Raw genomic sequence first — 18471 nt, forward strand, 5'->3', positions numbered from 1 at the left:
TATACATTACCCTCTATTATATCACTTAATTTTTCATAAATACACATGGACCCCGTGACTGTATACTTTTGTAAAAAATATTCTTTTAATTATTTATTGTTTTTAACTTACTCATTGAATTTCATAAGAAGGTCTTTGTATCGAACCTAAGGAAGACAAACAAGATGAAATATTGCATTGAATCCAAGAATTGTTTAAGGATATGCGCTTAGGCCTCACCTAGATATAGAGATTCGAAAATTACATAATTTATTCTCAATAACATTATGACATTCCGTTGAGAATGTAAATGTCATAGCGTTATAAAAAGAAAGTACCATATAATGAAATTGTGTTTGTAGTCCAACGGTTAGGATAATTGCCTTCCAAGCAATAGACCCGGGTTCAACTCCCGGCAAACGCATTACCTTTGCATTCGTTAAGCCTCTCGAATTAAGCAAACCGTAGAGCGTAATTTCGTTAAGTTTTGCTTCTCGATTTAAGCAACCCTATGGACTAAACTCTTTTCAAATTTAATAATTTATTATATAAATTCCATTCTATATATATATTTTTTAAATAAAATTTATATTCACACTTCTATTAAACAAATTTTATATTTTACCAGTTTCTAATTTTGATATCAATTTATTCACCTCTTAATATTTTTTAAAATATCAACTAAAACAAGTTGGTTCAATTGGTTGTTGAAACTTGAAATGAATGCTTCGTATTATTTTGATTTTTGTAATTTTTATTATTTTTTTATACATTACCCTCTATTATATCACTTACTTTTTCATAAATACACATGGACCCCGTGAGTGTATACTTTTGTAAAAAATATTCTGTTAATTATTTATTGTTTTTAACTTACTCATTAAATTTCATAAGAAGGTCTTTGGTTCAAACCTAAGGAAGACAAACAAGAAGAAATATTGCATTGAATCCAAGAATTGTTTAAGGATATTTATTGTTTAGTTTTTAACTTACTCATTGAATTTCATAAGAAGGTCTTTGGTTCAAACCTAAGGAAGACAAACAAGATGAAATATTGCATTGAATCCAAGAATTGTTTAAGGATATGCGTTAGGCCTCACCTAGAAATAGGATTCGAAAATTACATAATTCATATTCTCAATAACATTATGACATTCCCGGTTGAGAATGTAATGTCATAGCGTTATACAAAGAAAGTACCATATAATGAAATTGCGTTTGTAGACCAACGGTTAGGATAATTGCCTTCCAAGCAACAGACTTGGTTCGACTCCCGGCAAACGCATTACCTTTTCATTCATTAAGCCTCTCGAATTAAGCAAACCAAACATGCAGCCCCAGAGCTTAATTTCTATGTTTGGCTTCTCGATTTAAGCAACCTTCTGGACTAAACTCTTTTATATTTTACCAGTTTGTAATTTTGATATCAATTTATTCACCTCTTAATATTTTTAAAATATCTACTAAAACAAGTTGTTCAATCGGTTGTTGAAACTTGAAATGAAAGTTTGTATTATTTTGATTTTTGTAATTTTTATTATTTTTTCTACATTACCCTCTATTATATCACTTACTTTTTATAAATACATGGACCCCTTCAGTGTATACTTTTGTAAAAAAATTTCTGTTAATTATTTATTGTTTTTAACTTACTCATTGAATTTCATAAGAAGGTCTTTGGTTCGAACCTAAGGAAGACAAACAAGATGAAATATTGCATTGAATCCAAGAATTGTTTAAGGATATGCGCTTAGGCCTCACCTAGATATAGAGATTCGAAAATTACATAATTCATATTCTCAATAACATTATGACATTCCGGTTGAGAATGTAAATGTCATAGCGTTATACAAAGAAAGTACCATATAATGAAATTGCGTTTGTAGTCCAACGGTTAGGATAATTGCCTTCCAAGCAATAGACCCGGGTTCAACTCCGGCAAACGCATTACCTTTGCATTCGTTAAGCCTCTCGAATTAGCCCTAGAGCATAATTTCGTTAAGTTTTGCTTCTCGATTTAAGCAACCCTAAGGACTAAACTCTTTTCAAATTTAATAATTTATTATATAAATTCATTTTATATATATTTTTTTAAATAAAATTTATATTCACACTTCCATTAAACAAACTTTTATATTTTACCAGTTTGTAATTTTGATATCAATTTATTCACCTCTTAATATTTTTAAAATATCTACTAAAACAAGTTGGTTCAATCGGTTGTTGAAACTTGAAATGAAAGCTTCGTATTATTTTGATTTTTGTAATTTTTATTATTTGTTTATACATTACCCTCTATTATATCACTTACTTTTTCATAAATACACATGGACCCCGTCAGTGTATACTTTTGTAAAAAATATTCTGTTAATTATTTATTGTTTTTAACTTACTCATTGAATTTCATAAGAAGGTCTTTGGTTCAAACCTAAGGAAGACAAACAAGAAGAAATATTGCATTGAATCCAAGAATTGTTTAAGGATATGCGTTTAGGCCTCACCTAGAAATAGGGATTCGAAAATTACATAATTCATATTCTCAATAACATTATGACATTCCCGGTTGAGAATGTAGATGTCATAGCGTTATACAAAGAAAGTACCATATAATGAAATTGCGTTTGTAGTCCAACGGTTAGGATAATTGCCTTCCAAGCAATAGACCGGGTTCAACTCCCGGCAAACGCATTACCTTTGCATTCGTTAAGCCTCTCGAATTAAGCCCAAACATGCATAATTTCGTTAAGTTTGCTTCTCGATTTAAGCAACCTTATGGACTAAACTCTTTTATATTTTACCAGTTTGTAATTTTGATATCAATTTATTCACCTCTTAATATTTTTAAAATATCTACTAAAACAAGTTTGTTCAATCGGTTGTTGAAACTTGAAATGAAAGTTTCGTATTATTTTGATTTTTGTAATTTTTATTATTTTTTTACATTACCCTCTATTATATCACTTACTTTTTAATAAATACACATGGACCCCGTCAGTGTATACTTTTGTAAAAAATATTCTGTTAATTATTTATTGTTTTTAACTTACTCATTGAATTTCATAAGAAGGTCTTTGGTTCAAACCTAAGGAAGACAAACAAGAGAAATATTGCATTGAATCCAAGAATTGTTTAAGGATATGCGTTTAGGCCTCACCTAGAAATAGGGATTCGAAAATTACATAATTCATATTCTCAATAACATTATGACATTCCCGGTTGAGAATGTAAATGTCATAGCGTTATACAAAGAAAGTACCATATAATGAAATTGCGTTTGTAGTCCAACGGTTAGGATAATTGCCTTCCAAGCAATAGACCGGGTTCAACTCCCGGCAAACGCATTACCTTTGCATTCGTTAAGCCTCTCGAATTAAGCCCTAGAGCTTAATTTCGTTAAGTTTGCTTCTCGATTTAAGCAACCTATGGACTAAACTCTTTTATATTTTACCAGTTTGTAATTTTGATATCAATTTATTCACCTCTTAATATTTTTAAAATATCTACTAAAACAAGTTGGTTCAATCGGTTGTTGAAACTTGAAATGAAAGCTTTCGTATTATTTTGATTTTTGTAATTTTTATTATTTTTTATACATTACCCTCTATTATATCACTTACTTTTTCATAAATACACATGGACCCCGTCAGTGTATACTTTTGTAAAAAATATTCTGTTAATTATTTATTGTTTTTAACTTACTCATTGAATTTCATAAGAAGGTCTTTGGTTCAAACCTAAGGAAGACAAACAAGATGAAATATTGCATTGAATCCAAGAATTGTTTAAGGATATGCGTTTAGGCCTCACCTAGAAATAGAGATTCGAAAATTACATAATTCATATTCTCAATAACATTATGACATTCCCGGTTGAGAATGTAAATGTCATAGCGTTATACAAAGAAAGTACCATATAATGAAATTGCGTTTGTAGTCCAACGGTTAGGATAATTGCCTTCCAAGCAATAGACCCGGGTTCAACTCCCGGCAAACGCATTACCTTTGCATTCGTTAAGCCTCTCGAATTAGCCCTAGAGCATAATTTCGTTAAGTTTTGCTTCTCGATTTAAGCAACCCTATGGACTAAACTCTTTTCAAATTTAATAATTTATTATATAAATTCCATTTTATATATATTTTTTTTAAATAAAATTTATATTCACACTTCTATTAAACAAATTTTATATTTTACCAGTTTGTAATTTTGATATCAATTTATTCACCTCTTAATATTTTTAAAATATCTACTAAAACAAGTTGGTTCAATCGGTTGTTGAAACTTGAAATGAAAGCTTCGTATTATTTTGATTTTTGTAATTTTTATTATTTTTTATACATTACCCTCTATTATATCACTTACTTTTTCATAAATACACATGGACCCCGTCAGTGTATACTTTTGTAAAAAATATTCTGTTAATTATTTATTGTTTTTAACTTACTCATTGAATTTCATAAGAAGGTCTTTGTTCAAACCTAAGGAAGACAAACAAGAGAAATATTGCATTGAATCCAAGAATTGTTTAAGGATATGCGTTTAGGCCTCACCTAGAAATAGGGATTCGAAAATTACATAATTCATATTCTCAATAACATTATGACATTCCCGGTTGAGAATGTAGATGTCATAGCGTTATACAAAGAAAGTACCATATAATGAAATTGCTCCAACAATTGCCTTCCAAGCAATGGTTCAACTATTACCTTTGCATTCGTTAAGAAAAGAGCTCGTTAATCGATTTAATGCAAAATTGAAACAAAGTTTCGTATTTTTGATTTTTGTAATTTTTATTATTTTTTTCTACATTACCCTCTATTATATCACTTACTTTTTAATAAATACACATGGACCCCGTCAGTGTATACTTTTGTAAAAAATATTCTGTTAATTATTTATTGTTTTTAACTTACTCATTGAATTTCATAAGAAGGTCTTTGGTTCAAACCTAAGGAAGACAAACAAGATGAAATATTGCATTGAATCCAAGAATTGTTTAAGGATATGCGTTTAGGCCTCACCTAGAAATAGGGATTCGAAAATTACATAATTCATATTCTCAATAACATTATGACATTCCGGTTGAGAATGTAATGTCATAGCGTTATACAAAGAAAGTACCATATAATGAAATTGCGTTTGTAGTCCAACGGTTAGGATAATTGCCTTCCAAGCAATAGACCGGGTTCACTCCCGGCAAACGCATTACCTTTGCATTCGTTAAGCCTCTCGAATTAAGCAAACCAAACATGCAGCCCTAGAGCTTAATTTCGTTAAGTTTGCTTCTCGATTTAAGCAACCTATGGACTAAACTCTTTTATATTTTACCAGTTTGTAATTTTGATATCAATTTATTCACCTCTTAATATTTTTAAAATATCTACTAAAACAAGTTTGTTCAATCGGTTGTTGAAACTTGAAATGAAAGTTTCGTATTATTTTGATTTTTGTAATTTTTATTATTTTTTTATACATTACCCTCTATTATATCACTTACTTTTTCATAAATACACATGGACCCCGTCAGTGTATACTTTTGTAAAAAATATTCTGTTAATTATTTATTGTTTTTAACTTACTCATTGAATTTCATAAGAAGGTCTTTGGTTCAAACCTAAGGAAGACAAACAAGATGAAATATTGCATTGAATCCAAGAATTGTTTAAGGATATGCGCTTAGGCCTCACCTAGATATAGAGATTCGAAAATTACATAATTCATATTCTCAATAACATTATGACATTCCCGGTTGAGAATGTAAATGTCATAGCGTTATACAAAGAAAGTACCATATAATGAAATTGCGTTTGTAGTCCAACGGTTAGGATAATTGCCTTCCAAGCAATAGACCCGGGTTCAACTCCCGGCAAACGCATTACCTTTGCATTCGTTAAGCCTCTCGAATTAGCCCTAGAGCATAATTTCGTTAAGTTTTGCTTCTCGATTTAAGCAACCCTATGGACTAAACTCTTTTCAAATTTAATAATTTATTATATAAATTCCTTATATTCACACTTCTATTAAACAAACTTTTATATTTTACCAGTTTGTAATTTTGATATCAATTTATTCACCTCTTAATATTTTTAAAATATCTACTAAAACAAGTTGTTCAATCGGTTGTTGAAACTTGAAATGAAAGCTTCGTATTATTTTGATTTTTGTAATTTTTATTATTTTTTTATACATTACCCTCTATTATATCACTTACTTTTTCATAAATACACATGGACCCCGTCAGTGTATACTTTTGTAAAAAATATTCTGTTAATTATTTATTGTTTTTAACTTACTCATTGAATTTCATAAGAAGGTCTTTGGTTCAAACCTAAGGAAGACAAACAAGATGAAATATTGCATTGAATCCAAGAATTGTTTAAGGATATGCGCTTAGGCCTCACCTAGAAATAGAGATTCGAAAATTACATAATTCATATTCTCAATAACATTATGACATTCCCGGTTGAGAATGTAAATGTCATAGCGTTATACAAAGAAAGTACCATATAATGAAATTGCGTTTGTAGTCCAACGGTTAGGATAATTGCCTTCCAAGCAATAGACCCGGGTTCAACTCCCGGCAAACGCATTACCTTTGCATTCGTTAAGCCTCTCGAATTAGCCCTAGAGCATAATTTCGTTAAGTTTTGCTTCTCGATTTAAGCAACCCTATGGACTAAACTCTTTCAAATTTAATAATTTATTATATAAATTTTTATATATATTTTTTAAATAAAATTTATATTCACACTTCATTAAACAAACTTTTATATTTTACCAGTTTGTAATTTTGATATCAATTTATTCACCTCTTAATATTTTTAAAATATCTACTAAAACAAGTTGTTCAATCGGTTGTTGAAACTTGAAATGAAAGCTTTCGTATTATTTTGATTTTTGTAATTTTTATTATTTTTTATACATTACCCTCTATTATATCACTTACTTTTTCATAAATACACATGGACCCCGTCAGTGTATACTTTTGTAAAAAATATTCTGTTAATTATTTATTGTTTTTAACTTACTCATTGAATTTCATAAGAAGGTCTTTGGTTCAAACCTAAGGAAGACAAACAAGATGAAATATTGCATTGAATCCAAGAATTGTTTAAGGATATGCGCTTAGGCCTCACCTAGAAATAGGGATTCGAAAATTACATAATTCATATTCTCAATAACATTATGACATTCCCGGTTGAGAATGTAAATGTCATAGCGTTATACAAAGAAAGTACCATATAATGAAATTGCGTTTGTAGTCCAACGGTTAGGATAATTGCCTTCCAAGCAATAGACCCGGGTTCAACTCCGGCAAACGCATTACCTTTGCATTCGTTAAGCCTCTCGAATTAGCCCTAGAGCATAATTTCGTTAAGTTTTGCTTCTCGATTTAAGCAACCCTATGGACTAAACTCTCAAATTTAATAATTTATTATATAAATTCTATATATATTTTTAAAAAAATTTATATTCACACTTCATTAAACAAACTTTTATATTTTACCAGTTTGTAATTTTGATATCAATTTATTCACCTCTTAATATTTTTAAAATATCTACTAAAACAAGTTGGTTCAATCGGTTGTTGAAACTTGAAATGAAAGCTTTGTATTATTTTGATTTTTGTAATTTTTATTATTTTTTATACATTACCCTCTATTATATCACTTACTTTTTCATAAATACACATGGACCCCGTCAGTGTATACTTTTGTAAAAAATTTCTGTTAATTATTTATTGTTTTTAACTTACTCATTGAATTTCATAAGAAGGTCTTTGGTTCAAACCTAAGGAAGACAAACAAGAAGAAATATTGCATTGAATCCAAGATTGTTTAAGGATATGCGTTTAGGCCTCACCTAGAAATAGGGATTCGAAAATTACATAATTCATATTCTCAATAACATTATGACATTCCCGGTTGAGAATGTAGATGTCATAGCGTTATACAAAGAAAGTACCATATAATGAAATTGCGTTTGTAGTCCAACGGTTAGGATAATTGCCTTCCAAGCAATAGACCGGGTTCAACTCCGGCAAACGCATTACCTTTGCATTCGTTAAGCCTCTCGAATTAGCAAACCAAACATGCAGCCCTAGAGCTTAATTTCGTTAAGTTTGCTTCTCGATTTAAGCAACCTTATGGACTAAACTCTTTTATATTTTACCAGTTTGTAATTTTGATATCAATTTATTCACCTCTTAATATTTTTAAAATATCTACTAAAACAAGTTTGTTCAATCGGTTGTTGAAACTTGAAATGAAAGTTTCGTATTATTTGATTTTTGTAATTTTTATTATTTTTTTCTACATTACCCTCTATTATATCACTTACTTTTTAATAAATACACATGGACCCCGTCAGTGTATACTTTTGTAAAAAATATTCTGTTAATTATTTATTGTTTTTAACTTACTCATTGAATTTCATAAGAAGGTCTTTGGTTCAAACCTAAGGAAGACAAACAAGATGAAATATTGCATTGAATCCAAGAATTGTTTAAGGATATGCGTTTAGGCCTCACCTAGAAATAGGGATTCGAAAATTACATAATTCATATTCTCAATAACATTATGACATTCCCGGTTGAGAATGTAGATGTCATAGCGTTATACAAAGAAAGTACCATATAATGAAATTGCGTTTGTAGTCCAACGGTTAGGATAATTGCCTTCCAAGCAATAGACCTGGGTTCAACTCCCGGCAAACGCATTACCTTTGCATTCGTTAAGCCTCTCGAATTAAGCAAACCAAACATGCAGCCCTAGAGCTTAATTTCGTTAAGTTTGCTTCTCGATTTAAGCAACCTTATGGACTAAACTCTTTTATATTTTACCAGTTTGTAATTTTGATATCAATTTATTCACCTCTTAATATTTTTAAAATATCTACTAAAACAAGTTGGTTCAATCGGTTGTTGAAACTTGAAATGAAAGCTTCGTATTATTTTGATTTTTGTAATTTTTATTATTTTTTTATACATTACCCTCTATTATATCACTTACTTTTTCATAAATACACATGGACCCCGTCAGTGTATACTTTTGTAAAAAATATTCTGTTAATTATTTATTGTTTTTAACTTACTCATTGAATTTCATAAGAAGGTCTTTGGTTCAAACCTAAGGAAGACAAACAAGATGAAATATTGCATTGAATCCAAGAATTGTTTAAGGATATGCGCTTAGGCCTCACCTAGAATAGAGATTCGAAAATTACATAATTCATATTCTCAATAACATTATGACATTCCCGGTTGAGAATGTAAATGTCATAGCGTTATACAAAGAAAGTACCATATAATGAAATTGCGTTTGTAGTCCAACGGTTAGGATAATTGCCTTCCAAGCAATAGACCGGGTTCAACTCCCGGCAAACGCATTACCTTTGCATTCGTTAAGCCTCTCGAATTAGCCCTAGAGCATAATTTCGTTAAGTTTTGCTTCTCGATTTAAGCAACCCTATGGACTAAACTCTTTTCAAATTTAATAATTTATTATATAAATTCCATTTTATATATATTTTTAAATAAAATTTATATTCACACTTCTATTAAACAAACTTTTATATTTTACCAGTTTGTAATTTTGATATCAATTTATTCACCTCTTAATATTTTTAAAATATCTACTAAAACAAGTTGGTTCAATCGGTTGTTGAAACTTGAAATGAAAGCTTCGTATTATTTTGATTTTTGTAATTTTTATTATTTTTTATACATTACCCTCTATTATATCACTTACTTTTTCATAAATACACATGGACCCCGTCAGTGTATACTTTTGTAAAAAATATTCTGTTAATTATTTATTGTTTTTAACTTACTCATTGAATTTCATAAGAAGGTCTTTGGTTCAAACCTAAGGAAGACAAACAAGATGAAATATTGCATTGAATCCAAGAATTGTTTAAGGATATGCGCTTAGGCCTCACCTAGAATAGAGATTCGAAAATTACATAATTCATATTCTCAATAACATTATGACATTCCCGGTTGAGAATGTAAATGTCATAGCGTTATACAAAGAAAGTACCATATAATGAAATTGCGTTTGTAGTCCAACGGTTAGGATAATTGCCTTCCAAGCAATAGACCCGGGTTCAACCCGGCAAACGCATTACCTTTGCATTCGTTAAGCCTCTCGAATTAGCCCTAGAGCATAATTTCGTTAAGTTTTGCTTCTCGATTTAAGCAACCCTAAGGACTAAACTCTCTTCAAATTTAATAATTTATTATATAAATTCAATTTATATATATATTTTTAAAATAAAATTTATATTCACACTTCCATTAAACAAACTTTTATATTTTACCAGTTTGTAATTTGATATCAATTTATTCACCTCTTAATATTTTTAAAATATCTACTAAAACAAGTTGGTTCAATCGGTTGTTGAAACTTGAAATGAAAGCTTTGTATTATTTTGATTTTTGTAATTTTTATTATTTTTTATACATTACCCTCTATTATATCACTTACTTTTTCATAAATACACATGGACCCCGTCAGTGTATACTTTTGTAAAAAATATTCTGTTAATTATTTATTGTTTTTAACTTACTCATTGAATTTCATAAGAAGGTCTTTGGTTCAAACCTAAGGAAGACAAACAAGAGAAATATTGCATTGAATCCAAGAATTGTTTAAGGATATGCGTTTAGGCCTCACCTAGAAATAGGGATTCGAAAATTACATAATTCATATTCTCAATAACATTATGACATTCCCGGTTGAGAATGTAAATGTCATAGCGTTATACAAAGAAAGTACCATATAATGAAATTGCGTTTGTAGTCCAACGGTTAGGATAATTGCCTTCCAAGCAATAGACCCGGGTTCAACTCCCGGCAAACGCATTACCTTTGCATTCGTTAAGCCTCTCGAATTAGCCCTAGAGCATAATTTCGTTAAGTTTTGCTTCTCGATTTAAGCAACCCTAAGGACTAAACTCTTTCAAATTTAATAATTTATTATATAAATTCAATTTTATATATATTTTTTTAAATAAAATTTATATTCACACTTCCATTAAACAAACTTTTATATTTTACCAGTTTGTAATTTTGATATCAATTTATTCACCTCTTAATATTTTTAAAATATCTACTAAAACAAGTTGGTTCAATCGGTTGTTGAAACTTGAAATGAAAGCTTTCGTATTATTTTGATTTTTGTAATTTTTATTATTTTTTATACATTACCCTCTATTATATCACTTACTTTTTCATAAATACACATGGACCCCGTCAGTGTATACTTTTGTAAAAAATATTCTGTTAATTATTTATTGTTTTTAACTTACTCATTGAATTTCATAAGAAGGTCTTTGGTTCAAACCTAAGGAAGACAAACAAGAAGAAATATTGCATTGAATCCAAGAATTGTTTAAGGATATGCGTTTAGGCCTCACCTAGAAATAGGGATTCGAAAATTACATAATTCATATTCTCAATAACATTATGACATTCCCGGTTGAGAATGTAGATGTCATAGCGTTATACAAAGAAAGTACCATATAATGAAATTGCGTTTGTAGTCCAACGGTTAGGATAATTGCCTTCCAAGCAATAGACCGGGTTCAACTCCCGGCAAACGCATTACCTTTGCATTCGTTAAGCCTCTCGAATTAAGCAAACCAAACATGCAGCCCTAGAGCTTAATTTCGTTAAGTTTGCTTCTCGATTTAAGCAACCTTATGGACTAAACTCTTTTATATTTTACCAGTTTGTAATTTTGATATCAATTTATTCACCTCTTAATATTTTTAAAATATCTACTAAAACAAGTTTGTTCAATCGGTTGTTGAAACTTGAAATGAAAGTTTCGTATTATTTTGATTTTTGTAATTTTTATTATTTTTTCTACATTACCCTCTATTATATCACTTACTTTTTCATAAATACACATGGACCCCGTCAGTGTATACTTTTGTAAAAAATATTCTGTTAATTATTTATTGTTTTTAACTTACTCATTGAATTTCATAAGAAGGTCTTTGGTTCAAACCTAAGGAAGACAAACAAGATGAAATATTGCATTGAATCCAAGAATTGTTTAAGGATATGCGCTTAGGCCTCACCTAGAATAGGATTCGAAAATTACATAATTCATATTCTCAATAACATTATGACATTCCCGGTTGAGAATGTAAATGTCATAGCGTTATACAAAGAAAGTACCATATAATGAAATTGCGTTTGTAGTCCAACGGTTAGGATAATTGCCTTCCAAGCAATAGACCCGGGTTCAACTCCCGGCAAACGCATTACCTTTGCATTCGTTAAGCCTCTCGAATTAAGCCTAGAGCTTAATTTCGTTAAGTTTGCTTCTCGATTTAAGCAACCTTATGGACTAAACTCTTTTATATTTTACCAGTTTGTAATTTTGATATCAATTTATTCACCTCTTAATATTTTTAAAATATCTACTAAAACAAGTTGTTCAATCGGTTGTTGAAACTTGAAATGAAAGTTTCGTATTATTTTGATTTTTGTAATTTTTATTATTTTTTTCTACATTACCCTCTATTATATCACTTACTTTTTCATAAATACACATGGACCCCGTCAGTGTATACTTTTGTAAAAAATATTCTGTTAATTATTTATTGTTTTTAACTTACTCATTGAATTTCATAAGAAGGTCTTTGGTTCAAACCTAAGGAAGACAAACAAGATGAAATATTGCATTGAATCCAAGAATTGTTTAAGGATATGCGCTTAGGCCTCACCTAGATATAGAGATTCGAAAATTACATAATTCATATTCTCAATAACATTATGACATTCCCGGTTGAGAATGTAAATGTCATAGCGTTATACAAAGAAAGTACCATATAATGAAATTGCGTTTGTAGTCCAACGGTTAGGATAATTGCCTTCCAAGCAATAGACCCGGGTTCAACTCCCGGCAAACGCATTACCTTTGCATTCGTTAAGCCTCTCGAATTAGCCCTAGAGCATAATTTCGTTAAGTTTTGCTTCTCGATTTAAGCAACCTATGGACTAAACTCTCAAATTTAATAATTTATTACCAGTTTGTAATTTTGATATCAATTTATTCACCTCTTAATATTTTTAAAATATCTACTAAAACAAGTTGTTCAATCGGTTGTTGAAACTTGAAATGAAAGTTTCGTATTATTTTGATTTTTGTAATTTTTATTATTTTTTATACATTACCCTCTATTATATCACTTACTTTTTCATAAATACACATGGACCCCGTCAGTGTATACTTTTGTAAAAAAATTCTGTTAATTATTTATTGTTTTTAACTTACTCATTGAATTTCATAAGAAGGTCTTTGGTTCAAACCTAAGGAAGACAAACAAGATGAAATATTGCATTGAATCCAAGAATTGTTTAAGGATATGCGCTTAGGCCTCACCTAGATATAGAGATTCGAAAATTACATAATTCATATTCTCAATAACATTATGACATTCCCGGTTGAGAATGTAAATGTCATAGCGTTATACAAAGAAAGTACCATATAATGAAATTGCGTTTGTAGTCCAACGGTTAGGATAATTGCCTTCCAAGCAATAGACCCGGGTTCAACTCCCGGCAAACGCATTACCTTTGCATTCGTTAAGCCTCTCGAATTAGCCCTAGAGCATAATTTCGTTAAGTTTTGCTTCTCGATTTAAGCAACCCTAATGGACTAAACTCTTTTCAAATTTAATAATTTATTATATAAATTCAATTTTATATATATTTTTTAAATAAAATTTATATTCACACTTCATTAAACAAACTTTTATATTTTACCAGTTTGTAATTTTGATATCAATTTATTCACCTCTTAATATTTTTAAAATATCTACTAAAACAAGTTGGTTCAATCGGTTGTTGAAACTTGAAATGAAAGCTTTGTATTATTTTGATTTTTGTAATTTTTATTATTTTTTATACATTACCCTCTATTATATCACTTACTTTTTCATAAATACACATGGACCCCGTCAGTGTATACTTTTGTAAAAAATATTTCTGTTAATTATTTATTGTTTTTAACTTACTCATTGAATTTCATAAGAAGGTCTTTGGTTCAAACCTAAGGAAGACAAACAAGAGAAATATTGCATTGAATCCAAGAATTGTTTAAGGATATGCGTTTAGGCCTCACCTAGAATAGGATTCGAAAATTACATAATTCATATTCTCAATAACATTATGACATTCCCGGTTGAGAATGTAAATGTCATAGCGTTATACAAAGAAAGTACCATATAATGAAATTGCGTTTGTAGTCCAACGGTTAGGATAATTGCCTTCCAAGCAATAGACCCGGGTTCAACTCCCGGCAAACGCATTACCTTTGCATTCGTTAAGCCTCTCGAATTAGCCCTAGAGCATAATTTCGTTAAGTTTTGCTTCTCGATTTAAGCAACCCTAAGGACTAAACTCTCTTCAAATTTAATAATTTATTATATAAATTCAATTTTATATATATTTTTTAAAATAAAATTTATATTCACACTTCCATTAAACAAACTTTTATATTTTACCAGTTTGTAATTTTGATATCAATTTATTCACCTCTTAATATTTTTAAAATATCTACTAAAACAAGTTGGTTCAATCGGTTGTTGAAACTTGAAATGAAAGCTTTGTATTATTTTGATTTTTGTAATTTTTATTATTTTTTATACATTACCCTCTATTATATCACTTACTTTTTCATAAATACACATGGACCCCGTCAGTGTATACTTTTGTAAAAATATTCTGTTAATTATTTATTGTTTTTAACTTACTCATTGAATTTCATAAGAAGGTCTTTGGTTCAAACCTAAGGAAGACAAACAAGATGAAATATTGCATTGAATCCAAGAATTGTTTAAGGATATGCGTTTAGGCCTCACCTAGAAATAGGGATTCGAAAATTACATAATTCATATTCTCAATAACATTATGACATTCCCGGTTGAGAATGTAATGTCATAGCGTTATACAAAGAAAGTACCATATAATGAAATTGCGTTTGTAGTCCAACGGTTAGGATAATTGCCTTCCAAGCAATAGACCCGGGTTCAACTCCCGGCAAACGCATTACCTTTGCATTCGTTAAGCCTCTCGAATTAGCCTAGAGCATAATTTCGTTAAGTTTTGCTTCTCGATTTAAGCAACCCTGGACTAAATTTCAAATTTAATAATTTATTATATAAATTCCTATTCACACTTCATTAAACAAACTTTTATATTTTACCAGTTTGTAATTTTGATATCAATTTATTCACCTCTTAATATTTTTAAAATATCTACTAAAACAAGTTGGTTCAATCGGTTGTTGAAACTTGAAATGAAAGTTTCGTATTATTTTGATTTTTGTAATTTTTATTATTTTTTATACATTACCCTCTATTATATCACTTACTTTTTCATAAATACACATGGACCCCGTCAGTGTATACTTTTGTAAAAAATATTCTGTTAATTATTTATTGTTTTTAACTTACTCATTGAATTTCATAAGAAGGTCTTTGGTTCAAACCTAAGGAAGACAAACAAGATGAAATATTGCATTGAATCCAAGAATTGTTTAAGGATATGCGTTTAGGCCTCACCTAGAATAGAGATTCGAAAATTACATAATTCATATTCTCAATAACATTATGACATTCCCGGTTGAGAATGTAAATGTCATAGCGTTATACAAAGAAAGTACCATATAATGAAATTGCGTTTGTAGTCCAACGGTTAGGATAATTGCCTTCCAAGCAATAGACCCGGGTTCAACTCCGGCAAACGCATTACCTTTGCATTCGTTAAGCCTCTCGAATTAGCCCTAGAGCATAATTTCGTTAAGTTTTGCTTCTCGATTTAAGCAACCTGACTAAACTCTTTCAAATTTAATAATTTATTATATAAATTCATTTTATATATATTTTTTAAATAAAATTTATATTCACACTTCTATTAAACAAACTTTTATATTTTACCAGTTTGTAATTTTGATATCAATTTATTCACCTCTTAATATTTTTAAAATATCTACTAAAACAAGTTGGTTCAATCGGTTGTTGAAACTTGAAATGAAAGCTTCGTATTATTTTGATTTTTGTAATTTTTATTATTTTTTATACATTACCCTCTATTATATCACTTACTTTTTCATAAATACACATGGACCCCGTCAGTGTATACTTTTGTAAAAAATATTCTGTTAATTATTTATTGTTTTTAACTTACTCATTGAATTTCATAAGAAGGTCTTTGGTTCAAACCTAAGGAAGACAAACAAGATGAAATATTGCATTGAATCCAAGAATTGTTTAAGGATATGCGTTTAGGCCTCACCTAGAAATAGGGATTCGAAAATTACATAATTCATATTCTCAATAACATTATGACATTCCCGGTTGAGAATGTAGATGTCATAGCGTTATACAAAGAAAGTACCATATAATGAAATTGCGTTTGTAGTCCAACGGTTAGGATAATTGCCTTCCAAGCAATAGACCCGGGTTCAACTCCCGGCAAACGCATTACCTTTGCATTCGTTAAGCCTCTCGAATTAGCCCTAGAGCATAATTTCGTTAAGTTTAAGCTTCTATTCACACTTTATGGACAAACTCTTTTATATTTTACCAGTTTGTAATTTTGATATCAATTTATTCACCTCTTAATATTTTTAAAATATCTACTAAAACAAGTTGTTCAATCGGTTGTTGAAACTTGAAATGAAAGTTTCGTATTATTTTGATTTTTGTAATTTTTATTATTTTTTATACATTACCCTCTATTATATCACTTACTTTTTCATAAATACACATGGACCCCGTCAGTGTATACTTTTGTAAAAAATATTCTGTTAATTATTTATTGTTTTTAACTTACTCATTGAATTTCATAAGAAGGTCTTTGGTTCAAACCTAAGGAAGACAAACAAGATGAAATATTGCATTGAATCCAAGAATTGTTTAAGGATATGCGCTTAGGCCTCACCTAGATATAGAGATTCGAAAATTACATAATTCATATTCTCAATAACATTATGACATTCCCGGTTGAGAATGTAAATGTCATAGCGTTATACAAAGAAAGTACCATATAATGAAATTGCGTTTGTAGTCCAACGGTTAGGATAATTGCCTTCCAAGCAATAGACCCGGTTCAACTCCCGGCAAACGCATTACCTTTGCATTCGTTAAGCCTCTCGAATTAGCCTAGAGCATAATTTCGTTAAGTTTTGCTTCTCGATTTAAGCAACCCTATGGACTAAACTCTTTTCAAATTTAATAATTTATTATATAAATTCCATTTTATATATATTTTTTAAATAAAATTTATATTCACACTTCTATTAAACAAACTTTTATATTTTACCAGTTTGTAATTTTGATATCAATTTATTCACCTCTTAATATTTTTAAAATATCTACTAAAACAAGTTGGTTCAATCGGTTGTTGAAACTTGAAATGAAAGCTTCGTATTATTTTGATTTTTGTAATTTTTATTATTTTTTATACATTACCCTCTATTATATCACTTACTTTTTCATAAATACACATGGACCCCGTCAGTGTATACTTTTGTAAAAAATATTCTGTTAATTATTTATTGTTTTTAACTTACTCATTGAATTTCATAAGAAGGTCTTTGGTTCAAACCTAAGGAAGACAAACAAGATGAAATATTGCATTGAATCCAAGAATTGTTTAAGGATATGCGTTTAGGCCTCACCTAGAAATAGGGATTCGAAAATTACATAATTCATATTCTCAATAACATTATGACATTCCCGGTTGAGAATGTAGATGTCATAGCGTTATACAAAGAAAGTACCATATAATGAAATTGCGTTTGTAGTCCAACGGTTAGGATAATTGCCTTCCAAGCAATAGACCGGGTTCAACTCCCGGCAAACGCATTACCTTTGCATTCGTTAAGCCTCTCGAATTAAGCAAACCAAACATGCAGCCCTAGAGCTTAATTTCGTTAAGTTTCGCTTCTCGATTTAAGCAACCTTATGGACTAAACTCTTTTATATTTTACCAGTTTGTAATTTTGATATCAATTTATTCACCTCTTAATATTTTTAAAATATCTACTAAAACAAGTTTGTTCAATCGGTTGTTGAAACTTGAAATGAAAGTTTCGTATTATTTGATTTTTGTAATTTTTATTATTTTTTTCTACATTACCCTCTATTATATCACTTACTTTTTTAATAAATATACATGGACCCCGTCAGTGTATACTTTTGTAACAAAATATTCTGTTAATTATTTATTGTTTTTAACTTACTCATTGAATTTCATAAGAAGGTCTTTGGTTCAAACCTAAGGAAGACAAACAAGATGAAATATTGCATTGAATCCAAGAATTGTTTAAGGATATGCGTTTAGGCCTCACCTAGAAATAGGGATTCGAAAATTACATAATTCATATTCTCAATAACATTATGACATTCCCGGTTGAGAATGTAGATGTCATAGCGTTATACAAAGAAAGTACCATATAATGAAATTGCGTTTGT

The 18471-nt window shown here is 29.5% G+C and overlaps 18 non-coding genes across 18 annotated transcripts; all 18 read left to right on the forward strand.

Annotated features, from left to right (window-relative positions):
- The first annotated feature begins 331 nt into the window (after nt 1-331).
- On the forward strand, nt 332-403 carry TRNAG-UCC. Its single transcript has one exon. It is a non-coding gene; the product is annotated as a tRNA-Gly (tRNA).
- A 2193-nt stretch (nt 404-2596) lies between these two features.
- On the forward strand, nt 2597-2667 carry TRNAG-UCC. The gene has a single exon. It is a non-coding gene; the product is annotated as a tRNA-Gly (tRNA).
- A 582-nt stretch (nt 2668-3249) lies between these two features.
- Nucleotides 3250-3320, forward strand: TRNAG-UCC. Its single transcript has one exon. It is a non-coding gene; the product is annotated as a tRNA-Gly (tRNA).
- A 582-nt stretch (nt 3321-3902) lies between these two features.
- Nucleotides 3903-3974, forward strand: TRNAG-UCC. Its single transcript has one exon. It is a non-coding gene; the product is annotated as a tRNA-Gly (tRNA).
- A 1805-nt stretch (nt 3975-5779) lies between these two features.
- Nucleotides 5780-5851, forward strand: TRNAG-UCC. Its single transcript has one exon. It is a non-coding gene; the product is annotated as a tRNA-Gly (tRNA).
- A 642-nt stretch (nt 5852-6493) lies between these two features.
- TRNAG-UCC lies at nt 6494-6565 on the forward strand. The gene has a single exon. It is a non-coding gene; the product is annotated as a tRNA-Gly (tRNA).
- A 2057-nt stretch (nt 6566-8622) lies between these two features.
- TRNAG-UCC lies at nt 8623-8694 on the forward strand. Its single transcript has one exon. It is a non-coding gene; the product is annotated as a tRNA-Gly (tRNA).
- A 598-nt stretch (nt 8695-9292) lies between these two features.
- Nucleotides 9293-9363, forward strand: TRNAG-UCC. The gene has a single exon. It is a non-coding gene; the product is annotated as a tRNA-Gly (tRNA).
- A 667-nt stretch (nt 9364-10030) lies between these two features.
- Nucleotides 10031-10100, forward strand: TRNAG-UCC. The gene has a single exon. It is a non-coding gene; the product is annotated as a tRNA-Gly (tRNA).
- Nucleotides 10101-10768: 668 nt separating this feature from the next.
- TRNAG-UCC lies at nt 10769-10840 on the forward strand. Its single transcript has one exon. It is a non-coding gene; the product is annotated as a tRNA-Gly (tRNA).
- A 670-nt stretch (nt 10841-11510) lies between these two features.
- On the forward strand, nt 11511-11581 carry TRNAG-UCC. The gene has a single exon. It is a non-coding gene; the product is annotated as a tRNA-Gly (tRNA).
- A 596-nt stretch (nt 11582-12177) lies between these two features.
- Nucleotides 12178-12249, forward strand: TRNAG-UCC. The gene has a single exon. It is a non-coding gene; the product is annotated as a tRNA-Gly (tRNA).
- A 581-nt stretch (nt 12250-12830) lies between these two features.
- Nucleotides 12831-12902, forward strand: TRNAG-UCC. The gene has a single exon. It is a non-coding gene; the product is annotated as a tRNA-Gly (tRNA).
- Nucleotides 12903-13489: 587 nt separating this feature from the next.
- TRNAG-UCC lies at nt 13490-13561 on the forward strand. The gene has a single exon. It is a non-coding gene; the product is annotated as a tRNA-Gly (tRNA).
- A 667-nt stretch (nt 13562-14228) lies between these two features.
- Nucleotides 14229-14300, forward strand: TRNAG-UCC. Its single transcript has one exon. It is a non-coding gene; the product is annotated as a tRNA-Gly (tRNA).
- Nucleotides 14301-14968: 668 nt separating this feature from the next.
- On the forward strand, nt 14969-15040 carry TRNAG-UCC. Its single transcript has one exon. It is a non-coding gene; the product is annotated as a tRNA-Gly (tRNA).
- A 1364-nt stretch (nt 15041-16404) lies between these two features.
- Nucleotides 16405-16476, forward strand: TRNAG-UCC. Its single transcript has one exon. It is a non-coding gene; the product is annotated as a tRNA-Gly (tRNA).
- A 1315-nt stretch (nt 16477-17791) lies between these two features.
- Nucleotides 17792-17862, forward strand: TRNAG-UCC. Its single transcript has one exon. It is a non-coding gene; the product is annotated as a tRNA-Gly (tRNA).
- The last annotated feature ends 609 nt before the right edge of the window (nt 17863-18471 follow it).

The sequence above is a fragment of the Ipomoea nil genome, unplaced genomic scaffold (genome assembly GCF_001879475.1).
Source record: "Ipomoea nil cultivar Tokyo-kokei standard unplaced genomic scaffold, Asagao_1.1 scaffold2003, whole genome shotgun sequence".
NCBI classification, from domain to species: domain Eukaryota; kingdom Viridiplantae; phylum Streptophyta; class Magnoliopsida; order Solanales; family Convolvulaceae; genus Ipomoea; species Ipomoea nil.